The sequence below is a fragment of the Pelecanus crispus genome, chromosome 6 (assembly GCF_030463565.1).
Source record: "Pelecanus crispus isolate bPelCri1 chromosome 6, bPelCri1.pri, whole genome shotgun sequence".
NCBI classification, from domain to species: Eukaryota; Metazoa; Chordata; class Aves; order Pelecaniformes; family Pelecanidae; genus Pelecanus; species Pelecanus crispus.
The window spans coordinates 17,677,225-17,702,568 of NC_134648.1; the positions used below are offsets into that span (position 1 = coordinate 17,677,225).

General features: G+C 44.0%; 1 protein-coding gene across 1 annotated transcript in view; it reads left to right on the forward strand.

Moving 5' to 3' along the window:
• Positions 1-25,344, forward strand: part of PTPRJ (protein tyrosine phosphatase receptor type J) — a 119,582-nt gene that overhangs the window by 34,938 nt on the left and 59,300 nt on the right. The window lies entirely within an intron of this gene.

Consider the following 25,344-nt stretch of genomic DNA (forward strand, 5'->3'; position numbering starts at 1 on the left):
TAGAGGCAAGACCGAGTTCTGGTGCAGAAAGAATATGCTTTCTAGAAGAGAAACTTAATCAGTTTTATTTCCTAGATTAATTAAGTATGCTGGATATAGGAAATGAATTAATTGTGCAAATGCTCCATTATGATTCCCTCTGATAATCACTAAGAAGCACAAGCACATCCTCTATTATCTCCTGCTTTCCTAAGCTGCAGGAATTAGAAATCTCTCAAAAGGACATACTACCTTGAAACTACAAGACACCCTCCTGCTTGGGACCCATGTAAGGCTGGTCAAATTGTTGTGGTAGACAGGCATGGTGAGTGTTCTCATGACAAGGATTTTTCCCCTGCATCAGTTGTTAAGTGTCCCTCTTAGAGTGCATTTGAGCAAAGAAGCCAGGGACTGAGAGTGAAGAATTTAGTCCTAGCACAAAGCCTCAGCACTTTCTGGTTTGTGGAAGATGACAGCACAGTCTGACAGAAAATGCATGCCATGTGTTTATGGCCACTTCTGCAGCGCTTGCAGCCACAGATTGAGTCCTGCCTCTGCTTAGGTTGATGGTGCAGCAGCAGCAATGCACTTTCAACAAGAAAAATCTAGTTCTAGCATTTACCTGCTTTTGACTTGCTGCTTTCATGTTGAGGTTCTGGACAGTTTGATTTGTTCCTGATCAGCTGCTTCAAATCTTTATTTCCTTGCTTTGGTATCACCTGGAGGTATGAATTTTGTGGAGAAATAAGGCAGTAATTTTCTGCCATGCCCTTGATATCTGTTTCCCCCTCACCCTACTCTCTTCCTGTTTCCTCTCTCCCTGGCCACTGTTAAGTTATTTCTTGCCAAAAAGGAGTGTTTTTACAGTGACACAGTTAATTTGAGTAACTGTACTGCTGTAGAACCATGTATAGTATATACTTGAAAGGAGTTATGTGCTTAATCTCACAACTACCAACAGAAGTGACAGGTACAGCTCCTTAGCCCATTGCTCATGGGCGGTAAAAGAGAACAAACCCACATCACTTCTGGCAGAGAATATAGTTTGTAGAGCCACTGCCCTTATGTACTAGCTTGCTTTGGAGCTACCCTGCTCTGCAGCAATTACCGAGGAGAACATATAGAAAATAACAAATTATTGCTTGTTTTCGTATCCTGCAAAGTTGCTGCAACAGCATATATCTGTGTAGATGTACTTTGGGAAGTTCAGGATCTTTAGGAAAATGGAAGTTTTCCATCTTGAGAACAGATTATTTACCCAACCTCTTTAAGCTGTCAGCTGTAAAATTAACTTGGACTATTGCTGGTTAGTACCTATTGAAGCAGGTTGAATCTAATCCATCAGTTTTTAAAAGGTTCTGTACCTCCCACAGGGTTTATTGTTAGTTGTTGATGTGGCTTCCTTGCCTTTTGGACCCTTGTTTATTTGGGGAGTGGAAGTACTGTTCAGAATAACCTGTTGTTTGACTGAGGAATTGCAGGCGGAAGTGTTGCACATGGAAGATATTCATGCAAAGAGCAATCTGCTGGTGTATTACTTTTGGTCTTATGCAAGTGCATAATATTAGAACATGGTGGAACAGCAATAGCAATACTTCATGATTTGATTTATAGCTTATTATTTCTCTTACTAGAGTTTAGTGACCATAAGAGCTTTTCCCAGTAGCAGCAGGAAGCTGTATAGATGGCACTGACTGTTCAAGTGGTAGATAGCAGGGAGTTTTTTAAAAATAGGTATTTAGAAAAATGTTATCGAAAAACAGAACCTGGGATTTTTGAAAAGGATGTAAACAAGCTAGGCACTCAGGTCTCATTGAGAGTTGAAAGGCCAGCATAAGAACTTGGCCAGCTAAGCCTCAGCATGTCTCAAAGGATGTTTAGGGCTGTGGTGACACAGTAAATAGCAGGTTGTTGCCAACACATAATTTCCAGTCAGACAGGACAAGTAAATGAACAAAGATCAGAGCGCATCACCAGGCATCAGAATTGCAAGTGCAGGGATGCAAATTCAGAGCCAGGGAGTTCAGCCATGCTAGCTGGGATGTGAACTGATAATTTTCTGATGTCAGCTTTTGTTTTCTTCCCAGGCAGATGTCTTCCTAGCCTTCTTGCCACCTTGCTTTTCAAGCTCAATTGCTAGATGTTACTGCCAAGATGCTTGAAAACATCCCAATTCAACCACAGTGGTCTGAGCATAGTAAATAGGACCTGATATCTACCAAGAGGAATCTTAGGCTATCTTGCTGATCTCTTTCAGGGCTCCAGTTGATCTCTACCAATGCTCCAGGGATTCAGTCTCACCTCTTCCTTGCTTTTTGCCTCCTGACATTTTTTGCATACCTTTTTACAAAGCAAGAGATGTTTAGCTTAAAGCAGGTATCTGTGCAGGAGAATATTGGTTATACGTAAAGCAGGCCAGTTGTGCTCCAGCCAGTAGTTTTATTGCTCAAATAACCACTTCTCCCACTTTATTACAGTATTGCCAAATGTAGATAGCTATGAAAATAGTCCATGCTTCAGTACCATGTGTGAAATGAGTACAAGAAGATGTGTCTACATCACTTTTAGGGGCAATCTCTGCAATGGAGCAAGAGTTAAATGACCCTGAAGACTCTAGCTACTCTCCTAGGATGTCCATAAATGGTCCTTTCCTGAAATAGTTGATATGCATCATGCTTGGAAGGCACCTGCAATTTTGCATCATTTCTCCACATTATTATTTATATTTTTTATGGGGGTAAGTGAAAGACATTATAAAAGCCTGGCATTCAAACTGTGCCCAACCCCCCAATTTGTAATGTCAGAAGAAAGGGAAAAGGATGCTCATTCATTTTGTCAAAGATTTCAACACATTTAATTTTTAACCTTTTAATTTGTTCTTTCCTTAATAGATACCTGTCACTTTGGGATTTGAGCAGTCATCTGTGACTCTAGAGATGACGGTCCTCCAATGCGGAAATCTTGGTGCTGTTAAAGTATCAGTGGTTTTGCAAGTGGTGTCACAGAACCATGTTTTTTCTGACAAGTTTCTTAAGGTTTCATTTCTTAGAGGTGGCAGGATGTGTTGTAGGAGATCATGGCAGACGGGACTTCTGGACAGGATAAGCTGTCCAGCCACTCCCTTTTCTACTGCCCTTGACAGAGGTCCCCAGTCATATACACACCTGCTAGTTTACACTAGACCGCTGATTTCACTCATTCACTAGAGCAGACTCAGCTATTGTAATGTTTTTGTAGTCTAAGTTTAGAACTTAGCTTGGTGTTATTCCATTTGGATTATATGGTGTCATTTTGGGGACATAAATAGGAACTGAATGTGATTCAACTGAACTTTTATATGCTGAAAAGCATCTATGCATTTCTTTAGTGAGCAGGGAGACAAGAACAAAAAGAAATGGCAGGTGGAGAAGGGGAAATCTTTCTGCCAGCTATAAAGGCTGCCAGCTGCTTCTGGTATTTCCCAGAATCCTGCCGGTTGCTGCTTCCTCTTGGTCTATATGCCACCTCAGACCTCTCTCTCCTGTGTGGGGCAGCTGAGCTATGGCTGTGCTCTTTGGTAATCCCTATAGAGACTGCCTATCATGAACATTGCTTTCCTCCTGCCCTTTCTACAGGTCTGAGTAAAACTCTGATGTATATTTATTGTGCTAGAACTCTTTGCAACTCATGACATTACTCCTGGCTAAAGCTTAGGGATTACATGGGACCCTGCATTTGTGAGACAAGCTATAGGACCATGACCTCTTCCCTACTCCCACTGAAACAGTTCATTTGTTGCTGTGTAGAAGATGACCTGTTTAAAAGGCTCATGTCAGTTTGAACTTGAGTCACTTACAAAAATGTTGTGTTGTGTTTGAAGTAGCTCAGGTGCTGCAGATGCTTTGGAGTGTGCTAGTCTGTGGGGTTTTAATGCATATTTTCCCTTCAATTATTATGTAAAAGATATCCTCCCACCCACCTGCCTTCCTACACAGAGGAAACTGGCCACTGAATGGGTGTAATAGATTGAAGGTGTTACCCACCTCCAAAAGTTGTTTTCAGTTGCTGCACTTTGAAGTGTTGTTGAAAGTTGGGTAAAAAACCCACAAAAGGTTGTTTTCAAATTGTTCTCTTTGCTAGCCACCCCCCATGACAACAAAAACTGTCTTTCTTCTCCACTTCAGTCAAAATAAAACCATCCCAAACCTGGCCTAACCAGAACTCAAGCTGACTTTCCTCTTGTTGCAAAGTGACATGTTGTCTTTGAATATCCTATCTGCTCATGTTTTACCCTCCATCTGAAAGATGGCTCTGCCAGCAGCTCAATACACCTTTAATTCCTTGTGAGGAACACGAGGAAAAAAAATTTTTTTAAAGTACTGTTTAGGAGTTAAAATACTACACAGCAGTCCCCAGCCAGTACCTCCTGCAGGCACAAGCTGTGTAGAGCTTGTACCAGCAGAAACCAGGTTAGAGCCATATCCAACATCTGAGACCTTTCTGCATCACTTCTAATGGTAGGACCATCCCCAGATGCAGTATTTAGCCGATTTCTGCTTTTTCACCAAAGCTGTTGCTGAGGCTAGTGTAGTGTTTGCTGTAAATTCTTCAATTCCTGCCTGCAGATTGACAGCCCAGGAAGGTCCCCAGCACTCTTGAAGACATTTATCTCAATAACCTTTCCATGAGTGTAACACCTTTCACATGGACTGCTCTGCTCTCAAGGAGGATTTCTAATTTAATGTCCAGTATTTATCATGTCCCTGATGAGCTCAGGCAAAGAGACTGAATTGCGTGCTGTGATCTTCCATTTGAACTAAGAACACATGAATCAAAATATATTTCTACCAATTTATGTTCTCTTTTGTTACTATTTTTGTGTATATGTAAAAAAAAAACCATATAGTTTCCTTGCCGTTTTACCTGTCTTGCTTTTACTGAAATAGCAAGCCAATGCTACCAGACTTGTTTTTGCTATATGCTTATATAGTACTTTGTACAGCGAGGCTCTGTTTTGGACATTGCTACTGTAAGCAGATAAGAAATGCCCTACTTGGTCAGACCAGTGATGAATCCATCCAACCCAGTATCCTGTCTCCAGCAGTGGCATTAATGAGATTCTGTTTAGGAAGAGCAAACAAACCTGACTGCTGAGGTCCATTCCCAGCATCCACAGTCATCGATGAGGGATGTTATAGACTCATCTCTGCCTTTTCCCTGTTTATGGACATGTTGTCCATGAATTTGCCCTCTTTTTGGAACTGCTGATACCATTTGCCTTTAAAACCTGCTGTGACTAGATATTCTGCAAGTTCATTACCTGCTATGTAAGAAAGCACTTTATTGTGTCTGTTAAACAAATCTCTTATTAGTGTTAGTGATCCCTAGTTCTAGGTAGGATTTAGTGAACAAGTTTTTCATTCCTCTTATTTCCAAGTAGCTTTCTCATCTCTTAATTGAAAAGTCTCAGTTTTTTAAGTCTCCCCTGGTAAGACAGCTGCACCATCATCCACATTTCAACTGAGCTTCTTGGTATCTTCCCTCAGTCCATTTTGTCCTTGTAATGCTGAGAGCAGAGTGGCATGCATTAGTCAGGATGTGGGTGCACCTGGGTTTTATGCATTGGCAAAATGATGTGCTCTCCATTGTTCTCAACACCCTTCCTGATGATGCTCAACAATTTGATGCCTCTTTTAGCTGACATTGCACACTGAGCTGATGAATGAAACTGTGAATAACTAATGAGCATATACTATTGTGATCAAGGCTGGCTGTGGTATGCAGTTAAATATAGCCATACTGATTTGATTTTATTTTTTAGAAACCACATTTAATTGCGAGTCTCAGTGAAAGACAAATATTATCAGCTAGGGCAACTGCTCCGAATTGGACAGCTTTGGGTCACTATATTTTTGCAGTCTCCCCTTTCTCTCTGCCCAGAGCATTAGTAGTATACCTTACTGTATAAACTAGAGCACCCATAAGTAATAAGCCTGCACATTCTTCCTGGATTGGTGTGCAAGAGCCCAAGGTGACTTTTAAACTTAGGTGTCTTGTTCAAAAACTTGATTATAAGGATGTGGAAACACTTCTTTCTGATGCTTCCTTTTGAAGAGTTTTTATGACTCAGATGCACAAATTAACTTCCAGATGAAAGTATAGTAGAAGCTTTAGCCCAGGAGCAACACCTACCCACTTTTATAATCCTGTCACACACATAGCTTTAATAAAAGCCTGTAGAATAAACAAAACTTACCTATAGAAACAATTAGGCAACAGCAGTTGTAATTCAGGGAATTTCCAGCAGATTAGTAACAAGCTGTGAAGAGCCTGTGGCCTGAAATGCAACCTTGAGCCTCTAATTCCGAGGAAATTATTTGTGTTGTGATGGTTATTGCTGCTGAACAATTAACACCTGGAAGACTTAAAAAAATTTGGCTTTTAATTTCTCTTTTCCATTTTCAGCATGTGAAGTCTCTGATTCTGGCATGAATCACAGCTCTCTGCCATCCAGCTCTTCCCTGAGGTCTGCATGGCTAGCAGTCAACCAGAGCATGCTATAAAGAGCAGAGGCATTGATCCAAGGAAGCAATCAGGTACATGTGATTCTTTCTCCACAGAGCTCTCAAAATCTAATCAGAAAAGTTTTTTTGGAACATTCCTCCCAGAATTTTAAACAATCTGGAGGAGACAAACATTTCATCAGAATCTGTGCATACGAAAAAGAAGTTTGACTGCTACCAGTTTGGTGTTTTGTTTTTTTTTTTTAATGAATCAAATGGAAATCGCACTTCTGTTTTATGTTACAAAATAATTACGCTTTTTAGTGCCCTACATTTCTTGGCACTTTTTTTCTTTTTGTGGCCATCTTCTTCAGCATATCTGAGCCTATTCAAATGTCTATGAATCTTGGTAGGTCACTCCTTCAGTGCAGACAGAGCTATGTCCCTGATTGCATACCTCCTGCACCCAAAAAATGTCTCTGGGAAGGAGTTAGTCCTTTCCTTGAGGTCTGGTAACAGTCAATCAGAGATGTACCTAAAACAGTAACAAACCTCCTATGCTCACTTTGTGCCAGTTTAACCTACTATGTATAAATCCTACTGATGACTGGCACTAGTTATGGTTATAATTAAAGATACACATTAAGGTAATTTTATACTACAGTCCTAGAAATACTCTGCTTAGATATCTCTACAAGCACATTTAATGCAGTCCTCTACTATTTTGGATGCTCCAGAAATGAGACTGTCTCCCAGAACTTCATAGGCCTCTGGGTTCAGGTACTTGACATACAAGTAGTTGTGAAGACTCAGCTGCAAGTGTTATATGAGAAAGTAATTAATCACAGATTCCATGTAGCTTGTATGTGAAAAGCCTCACCAGTTATACTGGATCCAGACAGACATGGTGTGGTGAAAGCAGTTTAGGTTCCTGTAATAGTGATGTAGCTGCCCAGTTGCTCTCTGGAGCAAGGATTTAACATAGCCTAAGAAATATAATGCCCCTTGCTTCTAAGATGGGTTATGTGGCCTATTAAGGAAAGAAGAATGAGTGAACTTGAGAGTCCAGGGACATGCAGAGTCTGGGGATGGCAACATCAGCTTGAAGATACTTATAAATTTGAACAGGTCAGAATCCCACTTCTTGCTGTCTCAGTGCATTTTTTTTTTTAATTTCCTCCCTCAGGGCTGGCTGCCATTACTGCTTAAATCAGTGGAGAGATTCCCACTGAATTTCAGAGGTAACTGGATTAGTTACTAGGCTGTCATGCTGGAAGGGCATGCAATTAAAAAAGCCACGTTCTCACTGAGTTGGAGCCAAGGATGACCAAATATGATTGCTCAAGTGCAGCTGTGTACTGTAACCCTGACCTGCCACCGTGAAGGCAGTTGGTTGCATTTTAGATGCAAGTGAAACCTGGCCTGGCCAGAAGCTGCAGCTTGACAACTTAGGCCCACCGGCACTCTGCCTAGGCACGGGGAGCTGCAACAGGGAATTTCTTTTCAGAGTCAGAGCTGTAATTTCCAAATGGCAGGGTTTGATCTGCACAAGTTATCTCAGCATAACAACTTCACTGCAGCTGGTGAGATTTCTGGCAGGTGTGTGGTTTACTGGGAGGACTTTTCAGCCGGAAAACAATTCTCAGGTGCTTTTCACTGAATGGAAAGTGTAGAAAAGGTGGGGTTTTATTAATGGTTTTTTTTATATAGTGTTTATTTCCTTGTTTGAATGCACCCTAACAACTTTAAAGTACTTTTCTGAAGTAATTACCTATTTCCTACAAATCTTATTGCTATGAAGGGGTGCCCCCACAGTGTTTATCTAGCTCCAGCTCTAAGTCTCAGCCTCCCAAACAGTAAGGTGTGGACATGCCCTTATTCTGGTGAGCCTTCCCATGAGCTCCTGTGGAAATAGTTGCTTCCATAATGCTATGCATATGTTTTGAGGGCTCAGGAAAGACAGGGAAATTACAACCATGTGAGCTCAAAACTTTTGAGAAAAAGACGACTGCCAGTGTTTCCATAGTTAAAGATATGTTATTTCAACGGACCCTGCCTCTCCTTTTCCCTTACCCAAGATAAATGAAATGTGAAACAGTGCATTAAGCCTGCGAAGTAAGTGAAGGTTATAGAAGTGATTGCATTTGATGATGTCACGTCCTTTTGGATGACATGGATAGAACCTGTCCAAACCGGTGCCTGGAGAGGGACAGGACTTTTCGGGGGGGACTGCCTGGGGGTGTCGAATGGTGCGAGAGGAGCCACTCGCTGCGGCAAAACCGCGATCCCCTCCTCCGGCTTCGGCAGCCCCTGACGCCCGCCCGGGGCCGCGGCCGCCGCAGCGCTCCCCCCCCACAGCGGGGGGAGGGCGGCAGAGACCCCCGGGGCCGGGGTTCACTCCGTTTTACCACCGACCCTTCTGCGGACCGCCCGCCCCCGAGCACCCTCCCAAGGCCGGGGCGGGCGGCGGGGCACACCCCGCGGCGCCGCTTCCTCCGGGGGTGCGCACGGAGGCCGGGAAACTTTCGGAGGGAGCCACTTCCTCGCCCGGCCAGGCGGGGGGAGATGTCAGATGTCGGGAGGGGGGAAGGCGGGGAAGCGCCAGCCGCAGTCCCCCCCCCCCCGCCCGCTGCAAGACGCCGTTTCAGCCCCGGGCGAGGGGGCCGGCGGGAGCGGCGGCGGCGGGAGGTGGCGGCGCCGGCCCTCCCGCGGCCGGCTGTTCCGCTCGCCCCCTCACTCCGCCCCGCGCAGGGCTTTCCCCGCGGCGGCGGCTCCAGCCACCCGCCCTTCCAGCCCGGGAGCGCTAGAGGGAGCGGCGGGAGGCGGCCGCCGCCGCCGCCGCCTGGGAGGGCGGCGAAGGGGTGGGACGCCGGGCGGTGCGGGGCGCGCAGCCCGGCCATGTCTCCGGAGGAGGCGGCGTCGGGCTGAGCGGCCGTGTGCGCAGCGGGGAGCGCTCTCCGCCACCATGAGGCGGCTGCTGCTGCCCCTACCCCTGCCCTGCCTGCTGCTGCTGCTGCTGCTGCTGCTGGCCGAGGTGAGACGGCGGCGCGGGGGACGGAGCGGGGCGCGGGAGGCGGGGGTCTGCCGCGCCGCGGCCGCCGCACCTGCCCCCGCCGGTAGCTGCCCGCGCCGGGGCGTGCGGCCGGCGGGGCAGGTGTGCGGCCGGGACTCGGGCTTTGTCCCGCAGCGGCTCCCCCGGTGCCGCCCGGGGAGGGAAAGAGAGGCTGGGGGGGGGGGGCGCGGCGTGGCCCGGCGGAGGCGGCGCTCACCTGGGGCGGCCGCCGGCGGGATCCCCCGGGCCTCGGCCTCCCCCGGCGCTCTCCGCCTGCCCTTTGGGGGTCTCCGCCCCCCCCCCCGGTCGCAGGGTGGGGGGCGACCGCTGGCCGGCACCGGCGGGGATGTGGTGGGAGTATGACCCTGTGGTAGAGCCGCGTGGCTGCTTTCGGGGTGTGAGGCAGCCCCCGTTCTTTACCTCGCTAAAAGCCACCTTAGGTAGAGCAGGGACGGCTCCGGTCTCCCCACTGAGTATTGTAGTCTGCCCTCGTCGTGTCGCTGCTGGTTAATTACTAATACGTTATTTGCATATCGCTCCTGTCTGGTGGTGCACATCACCCACTGGATCACAGCCCTCAGGAGCGGTGCGGAGTTTTCACGGGAAAATCCTGCTGTGGCGTGGAGAGAGCGGACCTGGCGGTGTAGGGCCACAGGTCAACAGGAGGCCTCTGCCAGCATGCTTGTGTTTCAAGCCTTCATCTGTGCCCAAGTGTGTTGCAGGATGTTCTTCCGAGAACACCCTTCGGTGATGTGAATCAAAATCATTTACTAGGTGACCCATTCATCGCATGCTGGCATAGACTTTCACCCTGTGCTTCTCTCAGCTGATAGCTTCCTAGCATTTTCGTAGGAGCGCTTCATGGCTGCTGTTAACTCTAATGTTTTGAGGCTTGCTGAACTGTTGCTTCCAGACATACCTGCTTGGCTTCTCTGCCTCAGCAGTTTCTGCTACAGAAGCATGAATGTGTGTTGGTATGGACCAAGGTGCTTGGTAACCTGTGGTGACAGTTCTGCCTGGCCCATGTTTCAGTCCCACCCTGAGAGGGGCAGAGCAGAAGTATACTACTGCTTTAGATTTTTAACTATTTTTTCCTTATCTTACATTTGTACCAGCTTGCGATTACAGTCAATGGCTATTGTAAACCTTTGCTTACCCCTCCTCTCGTGTCTTATTCAGTGTGGGGTAACTTGCAGTGTTTTGTTCTTCCATCTCTGTTTGCTGTTGTACCAAGCCTAGGTTTAAAAATCTCTTCTGAATAAGAGCTAAGACCGACTCGGGAATCAAAGTACTCCAGCATTTTGGAAAAGCTCAGGGCAGGCCTGGATTGTCCTTGGGTATAGCCTTGCAGGCTCGCCCAGGCACCGGGAGCCTTGTGTGGGCATGTGGCTTGCATTGACTTCTCTTCCTTGAAGCAGAGGAGCCTTTGTGTGAGGATCTGCCAGCCATGACCTCTATTGTTTGTAGTTTCTCTTCTCAAGCAGGCTATGAAATCTTGTGATGTAATGATCTACTTGTCCTCTAAGTCTGGCTGTTAATTGGTATCTAGTATGATAAATAATAATAACAAAAATTGGACCCTCTCCTCAATTACATGCAGTTACATTCATCACTTGGGGCCCAGCTGCACACCTCACCCCTGTGGGACCCTCGAATAGGTCCTGTCATCCCCTGATAGTATCAGAGCTCCCATCAATGTACTACAGGACATAGGTCAGATCTGCAGATTTTGGTGTGGCTCACAATTTTAGGTGGGAGCTCCCCAGCTCATGGTGTCATGGTCTGACATGATTTAGACAACTACAGTTTTTGACAGTCTCAGTTGTGACTTCAAGCGTACCTGTGAATGTGAAGGCCGGTGCAAGGAAGTGTCCATTCACCAGACCTCTTAACTGGTGCTAGTCAGCACTTTGTGGAGTTTTGAACATTAGGAGCATTTGTGTGATCTACAGAGAGAGGTGGGGGGGAAAGGCCCCTTGGGAGTTTTTTTCCTTAGAGGAATAGGACATAAACTGAGTCCTCGCTGATGGTGTGATTCTGCAAATCATTCAGTCGTTTGAAATCACTAAATTTCAGTGTGGCCACTTGTGGCAGGTAGGGGGGATAACTCATGAGAAAAGTGTGTTCTGTTTATATAGCCCATTAATGCCAGCAATAAGGATGCAGAGTAAAACCTTGCTTGGAGGGACTGTTTGCTCTAAGCACACTAGTCTTGTTGCCTGTTCCAAGTAGTGTTCACATGGTCTTGCCCTCTAAAAATCAGGATGGTCTCTAATAGGGAACAGTTTTGCTCTTGTGGTAGGTTCTTTGCAGAGGTTAAGGCAGATGTCAGAGTTGTCCAGTGGCGTTCATGGTGTGGCATGTGTACAGGTACAGGGATGTGGCCTGGGACTACCTGGTGAGGTGATACTTAGCTGGTGTAAGAAGGCGACAGCAGCTGGCAAGACTGTCTGGCATGTGGCATGAGCTGGACTTTGTGCATTGCCAGTAAGAACTGTTGGCCCTTGTCTACAGTCTCCCTGCTGGCCCAGAAGAGGAAAGGCAGCGAGTCGGGTGGAAGTGGCTCTCGGCTGGATCTGGCCTCCACATTGCCTTTTAGATGACTGGGGGGTCAGTAAGGGGACAGCGGTCCTAACACAGACAGCATTGTTGGCCTGAACACACGCAAGGGCTGGGAAGCATCCCGAGCTGTGGAATGGCTGTGTCATGGCAGCTCCTGGGTGGTGTGACAGGCATATGATCTTTCTGTGGCGTCTTTTACTCAAGGATAAGCATCTTCCTTATTTTTAATGAATTACAACATAGTGGGCAAGGTTCGAGTTGTTAAAACACAAACCTTGCTGGGTGTTTTTTGTGAGAGCTAGTGACTTGAGAATGATGATATTAGTGATACGACAACATAACATCTACTACTTGAGCAACAGACTTTTAAGCTCCAGTATTTGTGTGCTTGTTTTGGTGCTTAGAATTATAAATGCCTTCTCTGTGGACCTAATAGCTTGTTCTTACAGCTTATTCCATGCACAGAACTCCTACTGATACTGTGTGAGTCAGTTATATAGGATTATGACTTAATTACTGATCTGAATTTCCAACTGAGGAGTTTAAATGAAGCACCATCATATCCAAAACGTGGGCTTGCCATGCGTGTATGTTGCATGTCAGTTAATTTCTGCTATATATTGCTCATTGTTAATCATCCTTGTTGATTCTTCTCTTGTATAGTACTCTAAATTTTAGTTTATGAAATTATTCTGGGTAATCTTCAGCACATGAAAGAGGAAAAAAAAAGGTAAAAGTAAGTACCATTTAACAAAAATATTTTGCAAGTACTTTTTGACATAGGTCTACATATAGCTCGTTTAGAGCTTTTAAAAAGAATAAAGCTTGAGAAATGTGAGGCTCCCTTGCTGCTACTGTACATACACTTCTGGGGTAAAGCCTTTAATGACCACCATTAGAAACACAGGTATGGGCATCACTGATCTGAAGACCTGAGCAGGCCTGGACTTAGGCAGTGTGGACCAGGAAGGGAAGCTGTGGCTATGAATTGAGTTTGCTTGTGTTGGAGGAGCTTGGAAATATACTTCTCATCTGTCAGTGCAAATTATGTTTCTGTGATGACCGAGAGTTGATGCTGAAATGCAAAGGCTTTCATTTTTGTTTAAAACTGCAACACAGGTTAATTTCATGTGCTGCTTTATGTTCATTACAAGAACACACAACACAAACACCTTCTGCGGTACTCAATAGATGCTTTGTTTTCAAGGTGGCATGGATGTGCATAGAGCTTCCTTAGCTGCATAGGCTGGCTGCACATTGCAGCACACTCAGGTGGTTTCCAGTACTTTGATTTTAGTCTCCAGCCAACAACACACAACAAAATATCTTCTTCTGCATGTTTGAGATCAGAATTCAGGCCCACAGTGGAAATGTTGTCTGTGCAAACAGCCATGCTATTATTAGTACTTCCTCAATTATGTGAGCTACATGCAAGTCTTTGTTGAGGATTTTCATGGCATGTAAATTTTTTTGGTTGGAGTTTCTAAATATGAGAGAGAGAAATTGCTACTGTTTTAAAATCTTTGGTTGTTTATTGTGTAGGGCATAGTCCATATAATTTTAATTTATGCATTTCCTTCTTCATACTGGAATTACAGTGTATCATAGAGTGAGCATTTCAACAATGTTAGAAGTGGTTGGGGAGTGGGAATTTGATATTTGTAGGTATGAAGCCTGTCTCATGTCGTGTACTTGTTTTTTTTGCTTGCTTGCTTGAAAGAAGATTCCCGATATGAGCAAAGGAGAGAAAAGCTATTAAGAAAGTCAGCGGCTGCACATCTGGTTGTTAGCCTGATGTGACCGCTTTTAGTTAGACTCCAAAATTTGAATGTAAATAGTACCTTGAATATCATGAAAGGTCGGTGGAAGTGTAGGAGGAGCTAGCTGAATTTTCTCTAGCAGAGAGGGCCTACTGCTATGTAGGACGGGGAGAGTGAAAGAGAACCTTGCCTTAAATGGAGCCATCAGTAGGAAATTAACTATCAGCAGGAGACGACTGTGCAGGGGAAGACTTTAATTGTTGGGGAAAAAGACAACTAAGTGTAGGTGAGCATGTGGTAATATGAAACGTTAGAAAGCAACGTGTGGAGGGGGAAAGAGTGATGAGGCATATGCAGGAAGAGAAGAGCAAAACAGATGCACTGCTCTGGAAGGCTGCACCAAGGCTTTTCTCTAAGTGCTTTCCAGCTGTTCCCAAATGTATCTGCACATAAACAGGCCTCCTGGGGCTATTAATCCAAAATTCCAGGAGAAAATCCAAGATTAAGTGGGAAAGGTATTTCTGTAATCCAGCAAAGAATGGACACATACATGTGGTCCAACCAGAGCTGGATCAATAAACTTGCGGCCTCGCTTAGTTATCTTCTATGCCATTCACGGGCATTCAGTGGAAAAGGCAGGGCAACACAGAGTAATGTCCGTATTTTTTCTGTACATGTTATTGGTATTTGGCATGTCACTGAATGTAGTTAAGGTTATTTTCCTATCACTGGGAAACTGGAAGAATCCCTTGGTATGAGAAACCACACAGTCCAACCATCACTCTTTTCCCTCTGTGATTTATCTGAGACACCTAGGGCCACATATGAAAGCTTCTTTCTCCATCTGTAGAAATGTAGTGGGAGAAAAGGAAACTGTGCTTTTAACTGCGTCTCAGAATAGAGAAAATGGCGCCTACAGCTACAAATGGAGGAAGGAATGATGTTGGCATCTGCTGTGGTACCAGACCAGTGGGGTCTGTAACTGATCGTGGCTTTACGTGGTGCTTCAAGCCCTATTGGTATGTGTGGGGAAGAGGGCTAAGGCCTGTGCTTGACACGAGTACCCCTTTGGGGAGGAGAAGGACCACTGGAAGGATTACCTTTAAGCTCTCCTAGCCAATGCCTAGAAATCCCTTTCTCTCCAGTGCTGCACATCTCCTTGTTCTTGTTTCCTTTTCCTATTCTTCTCATACCTCCCATTTGTTCAGTGCACCTCTGACTTTTCTCATTGTTTTATACAGTTTTAGTCAAACTAAACAAGTAAAAGAAATATCTAGTATGTCATTGGTAAGTTCCTAATGAATGCAAAGTTTTTGTTGTCTGCTGCTTCTGGGGTTCTACTTTAGGCTTTGGGTGTTGGGTTGGGTGTTTTGTTTATTGGAAAGACTTCATGGGTTTTCGGTTGATTGGTTTGGCTTTGTGGTGTGCAGGAGAATGCCATCCACATACCATAGTACTGTTTTCTGATACTGTAGTACTGTTTTCTGTTTACTGTGCACCATGTGGGCCAGGGATTGAGTACAAGGAATGATTTGTGTGAACTTCACCCCTATTTCCCCCATTGAAGGTAAGAAGTTTCTGCTTCCAAGACTGCAAAATCATCAAATAAAGACTTGAACATCAGGTCCGGAGCTTCATTGTAAATTACAGTCTGTCTGTTGTAGCCTGGTAAGCAGATGCATTCTCTTAATGTGTCCGTGTCGGAGGCTGTGGGTGTTTGAGAAAAGGCGAGGGTAACATCTGGTCCTGGCTCTGTGAGTGGGTCTCTTCTGCGCCCAAAGGTGCTGGAGCCCTCTGTCCCGTCACAGCCCAGGTGAGAGGAGGGACTGAAGTGCCTGGGAGCTTTTCCTTGTTAGGATTTTATAGTTTGTATCTAAAACACAGCTGGCTCTGTGATTAGGTGCATTCTCAGATGAATTCCTTACTTCCTTTCGGCAATATTTTGATAGGCTTTTTTTGTCTGCCAGCTTGCAAGGAGCTGGGTTGAATCTAGCCTGGATGGGAGTGCTCCCTAAAGAGGGGTTATTTGTGCAAACCAGCTTTGTAGAAGCCCAGCCTGTCCCTGGTCACTGGGGAATCGTAGCTTGGCTTGTTCTGATGGGTTTAAACGCATATTTAAAAGCCTCTGCTTTTACTAGTTCAGTGTTGGTGGGGTTTTTTTTTTTGTTTTGTTGTTGGTTTGTTTTTTTTTTTTTTTTAAATAGTGTATCAAGATGAATCATTCATGGTTTTAGGACATCTTGGTGGATGGATGGTAAGATAGGGGACCTTACATATCTCTATGTAAGGTATCTAGCCAAGGCTATGATGTTATGCATCTTGCTCTGTTTGCTGATGGTTCATCTCTGCAGTGGGAGATGGCTCTGGAGGGCTTTTCCTCACAGGAATGCTGGTGACTTGTTTTTGCATTCCCCAACATGGTGGAGCTTAGACTGAGCTTTCTTTCATTATTTCCTCTTCTACACTTAGATTCTGTTAAGTTAGAGTTTTTTTAATAAGCTTCCTTGTTTATTTTCTTATATACACACATGAACAGGTCACTGCTGGCAAGTCTATTTCTACATACCTGCTTTTGAGTCCTCATTTTCAAATTACAATTTCTACCAGTTCTGTCCCTGGAAATAAGGAGAGCACCATGCAAAGGGCAGGTGAGTGCCCAGCCAGAGGGTTGGCTTGGGAGCGCTACATTGCCTCACGAGATGGGAGGATGCTGCAAAGGGTGGGGCAGCAGGCTGTGGCCAGAGAAAGGTGCAGCTTCATTTTGGGGCAGGCCAGCCTACATGTGCAGCAAAACATGGGACCGTCTGTGGTATTACAGACTGTGAAAGCTTCCTGCTGCCTCCCTCTAGTGCTTGTGGTTGCAATCTCAATAGTCCCTGCAGATAAATGGAGGTTGCTTCTTTTTGCTGCCTGTCCTCCCCAGGGTTTCCTCACGTCCAAAGTAGCTCAGCCCACCAATTCCCAGAGCATTCCCTTGAAACTTTGAACTTAATTTTGCCAAAGATGTCATGATACAGAGGAGCAAAAGGGAAAATTGCGAGAGTTCGTTTAGTTAGCTCCATCTGGCTGCAGCCTGTATCACCTCAAGGACAGATGACTTGTTAGTTACTGTCTGAATTCATAGTTATAGGGATCACATCTTTGTCTTTATTTGTCTAAACTTGCTCTGCTGCTTGTCTTTGTGCAAGGTGGCCTATGTGTTTTGAAAGTGGAAAGGGCAGGGAGGATGCTAGAGTGGTAAATAGCATCCAGCTGAAAATAGAAGAGGCCTCTACCACTAGCAACATCTGAAACAGGAAGAATAGCCCTGATTGGAAAGGGGACCAGTTTGCTGTGCTGGCAGGGATTTGGGGCAAATGACCTCTGTCTGTGACCAAGATGTAGCTTTGGCTGAGAAAGAGAAGGGCTTCCACCGTTACCCCTCTGGGATGGCAGGTGGAAGAAATGCACGTTAGTAGTTTCACTGTAGCAGAAAGTGGCAGTGTGGAACCATCAAAAGAGATTGACTCAGCCTTGCCAGTGGTTTTATGACAATTAGGCACACCATGGTTTCAATGTACTTTTTAAACATTAAAATGTGACTTGTTATGAAAACCAGTGTGAAGGGAAAAAATGGGTGCCTGTGGCTGGCATCAAATTTAGATATGCAAAATTGTATTGTGTTAATAAAGGGGTTTAGGATTTTCCTCCTTTTGTGATCATGCTCAGTTGTTTTCTCTGATTCTGCAGGAACTTTATATACTTGTAAATGCTTCAAACCAAAGGGGAAATAAAATGAACAGTGATAAATTGGTAGGGTCCTTTTAGGTCATCAAATTTTGTTTTCTTTAATTGTTTTTCTCCAGTGAAAGCAGATACAGGAATTCTAATGTCTTCTTGATGTTGCACATATTATAAACACCCATTTATAACCAAATTTGGATTTGGGGAATTGACAGCTCATGGCTTTCCTGCTATGTGAATTATGTTTTCTAAATTCTAGTGTTCTTTCAGTCTCCTTGCAGGATCGGCCACTTCTTCTAATACTAGTCTTGGAGTACAGTACTAATAAAAACATACTTGTTCTGGTCACTTCCGATGCAATTTTTTTGCAAAGTAGGCTGTGCCTGGTTAACTGAGGTCTTTGGTTTCACCTTCTATGGTTTTATACTTTTTTTTGTAAAAGAGAAATACAAGAAGTGTAGCCACGGTTTCCGTCCCACAGTGTCTGTAAATTTGTGTCTTCAACAAAACTGAAAAAAAAAAAAAAAGGCAAAAAAGCATGCTCTTTCTTTGGGGAAGTTCATTATCTTTGGTTCAGTTTGCATAATTCTTTGAGGGGAATTCACCTCTAGGGTCTAGTTCCATGCAGCTGGGCACCAGGGATAAATAAGCAGCCCAGCTTTGAGGTCAGGATCCGGCCTTTTTAGCTGGCGTACTGTGGACGCCACAGACACAGGCCTCGTATTTTAAACTCAGAGTTTCCAGTAGATTTTGTATCTGACAGCTGAAGAAAGGAGACTGACATACTCTCACATGAGATGAAGGGGCAGCATTAACATCAGCAGAATGAAAATACTTTCTTTTTCTTTTTTCACTATCTCTCTGCAGTTCAAAAGCCTATTTCTGGAAACATTTCTGAGATGGAAGAAAAAAAATGGGAAGATTTTTGTGAAAGTTTGTTTTGCATTTTTTTTTAAAGTGACTAAAAGACTAGCCAGTTATTCTTTCTAATGAACCTTGTACTATTTTTAAGACTCTTCTTACAACCAACTGAAAAACGCACTTTATTAGTTCTATTAAATTGAGCGTGTTCACTTGAATGATCAGTGATAAATTAGATGTATTGCTGCATCCATATTAAGATAATTTAAACTATCTCTAAGTACATGCAAAGCATTGGTAGATATTGGTATTGTGAATGTGTTAACTGAAATCCAATTTTAAGACATAATTACGGGAAAGGACAAGGCTGTAAGATCTGGAATTAGATCAGTTGGCCCTTTGTGCTTTAATCTCCATAACAATGCAGGTAATTGTATGTATATAATAAATCTCAACAATACTCTCCTTTGTGCCTATTAAAGGAAAGAAAACTTTCCTTTGTCTGTAACTTATCAAGGACTTGCATTTGGAGATGTTAAAATTTCTAGAAGATAGTTACAAATAAAAAAGCTAGCCAGCTAACAGAAGCAAATAAAAAAAAATATTTCTTTTATGTGTTGAATCCATTTGGAAACAGGCATCTTTTCCAGCTTAACAGTTACTGATGAAATACTGTTATAAAGTGTTTAGCTGTTTCTTCATAAGATAAGACTTTAATGGCCAATGTCCTCCAGCACCATGTCAGTGCATTTTTATCTTCCTGTTGTCTCTTTCTCTAGCTGTAATGATTTTTCATTATTGCTGAAAGGTAGTTGATCTAAAATATAAATGTCTTAACACGGTGTATTTTTTTATGTGGATTTGAGACTATGCAATGAAAGTGTAATTGCTTCTAGGCTTTTATTGCAAGTGTGTGCCCAATTCCTCTGTGACATTGCAATTTCTGATCTCTGCTGTACACTTGTAGTAAAAGATCCGCGTTAAAGAAGTTAATAATTAGCTCTCTATATTCATGAAATTGAAAGCTTAAAATGCTTGAAAAAAGCAGCTATATCCTTAACTAACTTTATAATCATATAACTTGCTTTTAAAAAAAAAAAAAAAAAAATTTAAAAAATCCCCCCAACCAGGTATTGTATGCTTTTGATGATTAATTATTGTACTCTTTATTAAGCTAACTTTCTTTTTCTTTCTTGTCTGCAAAGTACTGACACTGCTAGTGAGAGTATATGTGTATGTATATATGTGCTGAGCTGTAGCCAGCAGCAAATATTTGCAGGTGGATGCAATATCTGGAACTGCCTTAAGCGGTACTCATTTCCCAGTACTACGAGACTGACCTACAGTATGTGGTTTAACTGGTACTTAACTATTGTCTTCTGACTCAGTCTTCATACTTTTAAATGTATCTGTTCAACTATTTCTTGGTTCAGTGTGTGAAGCATAAAGCTTCAGGAGGAGTGAGCAGAAGGGCAGAGCTGCTAATTATTTACTGCAGAGCATACTTTTCCCTGTGCTCCACCCCAGCGATCTCCTGGTAATGGAGCCTGGTTCTCCTTATGGTGAAATTGGTTAGGACTTCATCTAAGAGGTGCAAATAAAATAGTTCTCTTCTAAATTTCTGAAAGTTTGAGCAGGCTGCAAAAAAAATTTTTTTTTTTCCTTTTCATTCACTTGCACTGTTTTGTTTTTGACTTGCAGGAAGGGACTGCTGTTTCTCCAGCAACAGTTATGGGTGATTCACAGAGCAGCCCCTGCTCTGTCCTAGCAAACCCACTGCCTGCTTGCTGTGCTGTTGCCAGACAGCAGGTCATTTCTGATAACTTTCACTGTGCTCCATAGGTTATGCTTATGTGCAAAATTCTGTGCAGTGCATTTATGGTTTGGCTTGTAAGCAGTGTGTGCAGTGATTCTTCCTATGCCTAAGTTTAAGGCTGTTCACGACAACTGACACAGTTGCTAATTTTTATGTGTTGCCCAGCATCTCCTCAAGGCAAGAAGACTAGTAAGTTGTAATGCCCAACTGTGCCAAAGACCAGATGCCGCTGATGATGCGAGTCCCCTGCACTCCTGTTTCTGCAGATTGGCTACCCGAGTTGCTTCTGCTCTCTTCTGAATGATTTTTTTTTTTTTTTTTTTTTTTGGAAAACGTGCGGATGTTTATTCAGAGTCATGGCTACATGCGGTATTTGTCACTACTGCCTTCAGGTTGCATCAAAGTTCATTCCAGCTATGTTAGTCTGAGATTTGCAGTGAACACTGGTCAGCTGAACATTTTGTCTCCTCCTGTAGAAATGTGTGGAAAAAATAGGAGATAAGATACTGCCAAACCTCAGTTTCCCTTTTGAGCAAAGGCCTCTTACTTTTTGCTCTCCTTAAGTCAGATGTTTGCTGCTCCATCTTCCAGGGAGTCTGTAGGACTTTTGAAATCCTGCTAGAGTTTTGAAGATTAAGTAATGATTGAGAAGTTTTAGGACTTGCAGTAGGTTGTGCTGTCAAGATTTGTCTGAGGACACAGGAGCTGCTCAGCTGCCGCACCTCATAGCTTCTCTTCATGCTTTCCTCCCCCTGTTGCACCGGTTGTGTTTTGTGGCCTGGAGGTTGTAAATGCCATGGGTCATTGTGCATTTGTACATGGCTAGTACTAAGGAATCTTGATGGGGTTAGGACCTATGGCAATGACTTCAAAAATAAATCTTTCGCAGTCGCCAGGTGCGTGTAGAAAGTCAACATAGTGCCTCACCGCATCTGTCTCCACCAGGATTCACTTCTGCACACAAACTGTGTCAAAAATGAGAGCTGGAGGGGAAAAAAGCTTCCCTCACACAACTTCCTGTATTTTGTGAATACAGTATTCCTTTTTGGTCATGAATGGGTTATAAGTCGGACAAAAGCTGGGTTGTGGGGTCTTGTCCCTTTCTTCTCTAAGTGAATTGGTTAATTCTTGGTGGGTTTGTAGATAGGAAAGCCATTCCTTACATCAGGCACAGATGGGGAAGGGTTTCTTATGCAGTGAGATAGACATTCACCTCTAGACACAGGGCAGCCTGTGGTAAACCACTCAAGTGCTCAAGAAAAGGGGGTAGGAGTGTGTTCGTGGCAGTACAAAACCTTGCAGGCATTTAATGGGACAGCGAATTTTATCCTGGATGCTTGGTGTGTCATGGAGCAAATCCGAGTTGTGAAACAGCTACTTGGAGCAAGTGATGGCAGTGAGAGGGATCGGGATGCTAGGGAGCAAACTGTACTTCCGACCCTATGAAGGGATGATACGTGGCTTTGCAGATCCTGTTGAGAAATCAGGGCTAAAGGTAACACCTGTTATATTGAAATGGTGCAAAAAGCAGTATGCTAGTAAAATGTCTGCTTTGTAAACAGCTGCCATCAGCCTGTTCAGGATCCAAACTTTTGTATTATATGTAACAGAAACAAACCCTGTTGTTGCCTTTGCACAGCAAATGTTTCTTTTTGCTGAGGAAGACAACCCAGTTTGTTTCTGGATGTCCCATAGTGCAGTGACTGGTCTTGTGGGCAGTCTGTGGTATGTATGTATTGAGTGGTGTTTAATTTGAGATCTTCCTATCCCTGCTTTAATGCAATGAAGGGAGCTAAATGAGAACAGTGTGTGGGTACAGCTGAGGAGGACATGGAAAAGCAAGTGTACGAGATGTTAATTGAGTTTGGGGCGTAAGCACTCTTTCATCATGTCCATCTCTATGAAACCAAAAGCAAAGACAAGTTTCTAAAGAAAAGGAAGTAGGTTGTTGGGGGAGGATGTTGAGTAAACACAGAGCGTACATGAGGAGCAAGACTGCTGAGCCTACGTAAGTTAACAGTGTGTGTCAACTGTTGAAGCAGTGCCCAAGTATGTGCTGTTTCATTACAGAGAGCTGAACCGTGTTCATCTCTGAAATAAAACTGACCAGTCCGCCTCCTTCTTTTTAATTAGATCCTGTTGGGGTGAGACATCCCTTCCTGAAATGAGAGAAAGCTAAAATTCACCCCCCCACCCACAGACCTTTGCACGCTTGACAGCTGTGATAATATGACACTATCCCCTGTAATTTGGATATTGCTTAAAATTGATAGAAGGCATTTCTAGACAGCTAGTGTTGAACTTGCAGGCTCTTGCTACATGAGGTTACCAGCTGTATGCTGCTTACAATGAGGTGATGATAATTGGTGTCTGCTGATGGTCAAAACAACGATCATCTGAGACCTTAAGGAGGAGTGAGCCTGTCCAACTTGTCTGCTGCACTGCAGAATAGCAGTCTCCAGTCTCTATGGCTACCGCTATTGAGGGGAGGATGTGATAGGTATTACTGTTTGCTTATAAATATACTTACATAAATAAATATTGCTCAAAGCTCCCTAGCTAAGAGTGGGGTTACCTTGCTTGTTGTTGTGAAAATGCATAGGAAGGCAGTCTCTGTTCTGGTATGCCTGAATGTGTGTTATTTTAAGCATGCACATGTGCAAACACACAGTCTGTATTTAGGGAACATTTCTACAGCTGCAAAATCTATCTGAAAAGCTAGGAAGTGTTGGAATTAAAGCCGCCCATTTGACTTTAATCTGCCTCTTTCTGAAGGATGGAGGCAGGGCCAGAGCATGCCCTCTCTCCCCCTCACCATGTTTATCCACCTTTGCTCAGTGCCAGCACCCTCATCAGAGGGAGCTGCTTGGAGAAGCTTCAGCTTGCCTGGATGCATTTTGTGATGTCCCTGTGCAGCTCTCCCTATACAGCCTTGCCAAGAAGCGTGTTCCCCCCACTTTGATTTTGGAGCAGCTTTCAGGCTGAGGTGAGAGCCTGCCCAACTGGGTTGTGGGGGCATTGCAGCTGAGCGAGTGCCTGGTAGGGTGACCCACTGGGTGCCCTGGTGACCTGGATCCTGTCTCATAGGATCAGCTTCCTGGCTTGAGCTTGGACCTACCTCATTACTACAGACGTGGCTGGTGATCCTAACCCTGGGCTGAGCCTGGGTACCACTCATTGCAGGGCCTGCCATACTCGGGTACCATGGCAATGCACCCCTGGCTGGTAGAGCCTCCGCCTCCTGCTGTGCTATCCTGCTCAGCTCCCTGCTCCCCTTTCCCTGCCTTGCCATGCACCTTCCTTTTACATGTGTCTGCTGGTTATTTCACCTAATTTTTCCTTGACCTTCCTCTTCCCCAGTCTCCCTCACCTTCCATGTATAGGATGGTTAGGGTTGCTTACAGAGCATCTTTCAGTGCTCGATTTAGCTTAATTGTTCTTTAAGTAGCTTCATGCTGCGTTTGTTTCTCTCTGCTCCAGTAGGCACAAGTCAATTCGGACTTTTTATTTAGATATTCCAAGTGTTTCTGATGTATGTAAGTTTTTCCGAGTGATAACAAAGGTTACCTTAGTGAAGCGAGGACTGAAGGGCTTGGATGAAGTGCATTTCTTGACAGACCATAAGAAAGAAAAAAGGTCACCGGGGTATTTAGTAACGGCACAGCAATGTGTTTTCCCTCATTCTAATTTTCTCAATGTTTTGAAGCATTTTGGCTGCAACATTTCATAATTAAGTAAATATATTTAGCCAGATGCTGGCACGTAGTCTTAAAAATTTCCCTCCAAATTCAAGCACTTGTGGTAAGTTACGAGCAAATGAAAAGGGATCTTCTGTTAGGAAACCCTGGGCAATGTCACATTACACCCTGTGCTGTTACCATTCAGACTTCCTGTTTAACTAGTTGGCCTTGATTTTTCAGAGCATCGGTGCCCTCATCCCTTTCATACAAAGCCGCTCTTCCTACTTCTCCCTCTTGTCTTGCGGCAGGTGTTCGTCCCCAGCTGAGCTCTGTGGTTTTGGATGCACAGCGCGTGTGGGTGTCCTCAGTTATAGCAGTCACTGTGGCAATGCTTTGGTGAAATCTGCAAGTGCACCTGAGGGGGGCTGCCCCAGCAGAGCTGTGCCACAGCCGGGTGTCGCAACCTTTCCTTGCTAAATTCTCCCATATCCGGGCCAGATAATCCTGTTATAACTTAAAGTAGGTGAAAGCTCCACCCATTCTGTAAAATTTTTGAGTTTTCTTAATGCAAGTATAGATGGCCTTTCTCACTCGTTTCTAAATCACGTCTCCTGTTTTCTTAAGTCTTCTCTGTATCTTCATAATTGCAATCTGTCAGTCATTTTGATTGCAAACCCTTCCCTAATGGCCCCATCTTTTACACTGTTCCCCGTTATATATTATTTTAGAAACATGGCTGTTTTAATATTTTAGCATTTTTATCAATATGAAACTTCAGAGTATGATTTCTCTTTTAAAACGTCTGTTTCTAAAATTCAGTCCTGTTCTTTACACCTTTCTCTCTTCCCCTTTCCTTTTCTGCCCGCACCTCAAGCCAAATTTTAGGTATGTGGGTGGAATGGTTTTAGTAATGTGGGGGAAGCAGATAGTTACATGCAGTGATGAGGAGGAAGATTAAATGCCTGTGTAGTATAGTGACAAAATAGCGTTTGTTAGAGAACTTGGATTGTAATTGCGCATGGTATATGGTGCGGCTTCCACCCAAATTTTCTGTCATGCTTGTCTTCATTTTTGCATATACATGTCACAGAACAGTTTGTTTTAATTTGTATTTATTTAGTTTGCCGAGGAGGAGGAGGGTGTTTTAACTGCAAGCAAAAATTCCTGTGAGCCATATGCCTCACTTTTCAGTCAGCTCTAATTAAATTTCCTTGTCCTCCCTGATTTTAAGTTGTTTCCCCTTTGTGTGTGTAAGTGAGAACTTACGTGGGAGATCCCCGTCGTTGTTACTATGTCATGGTCCTATTTTATGATCTCATAGTTCCCTCTGTGTTGATCAGATATGTTACCAAAGATTGTGATTACAAACACATTCTTTATGTGGAAAGAGATTATGGTAGGTTAAATATTACTTCTGTAAGTCCTTTGG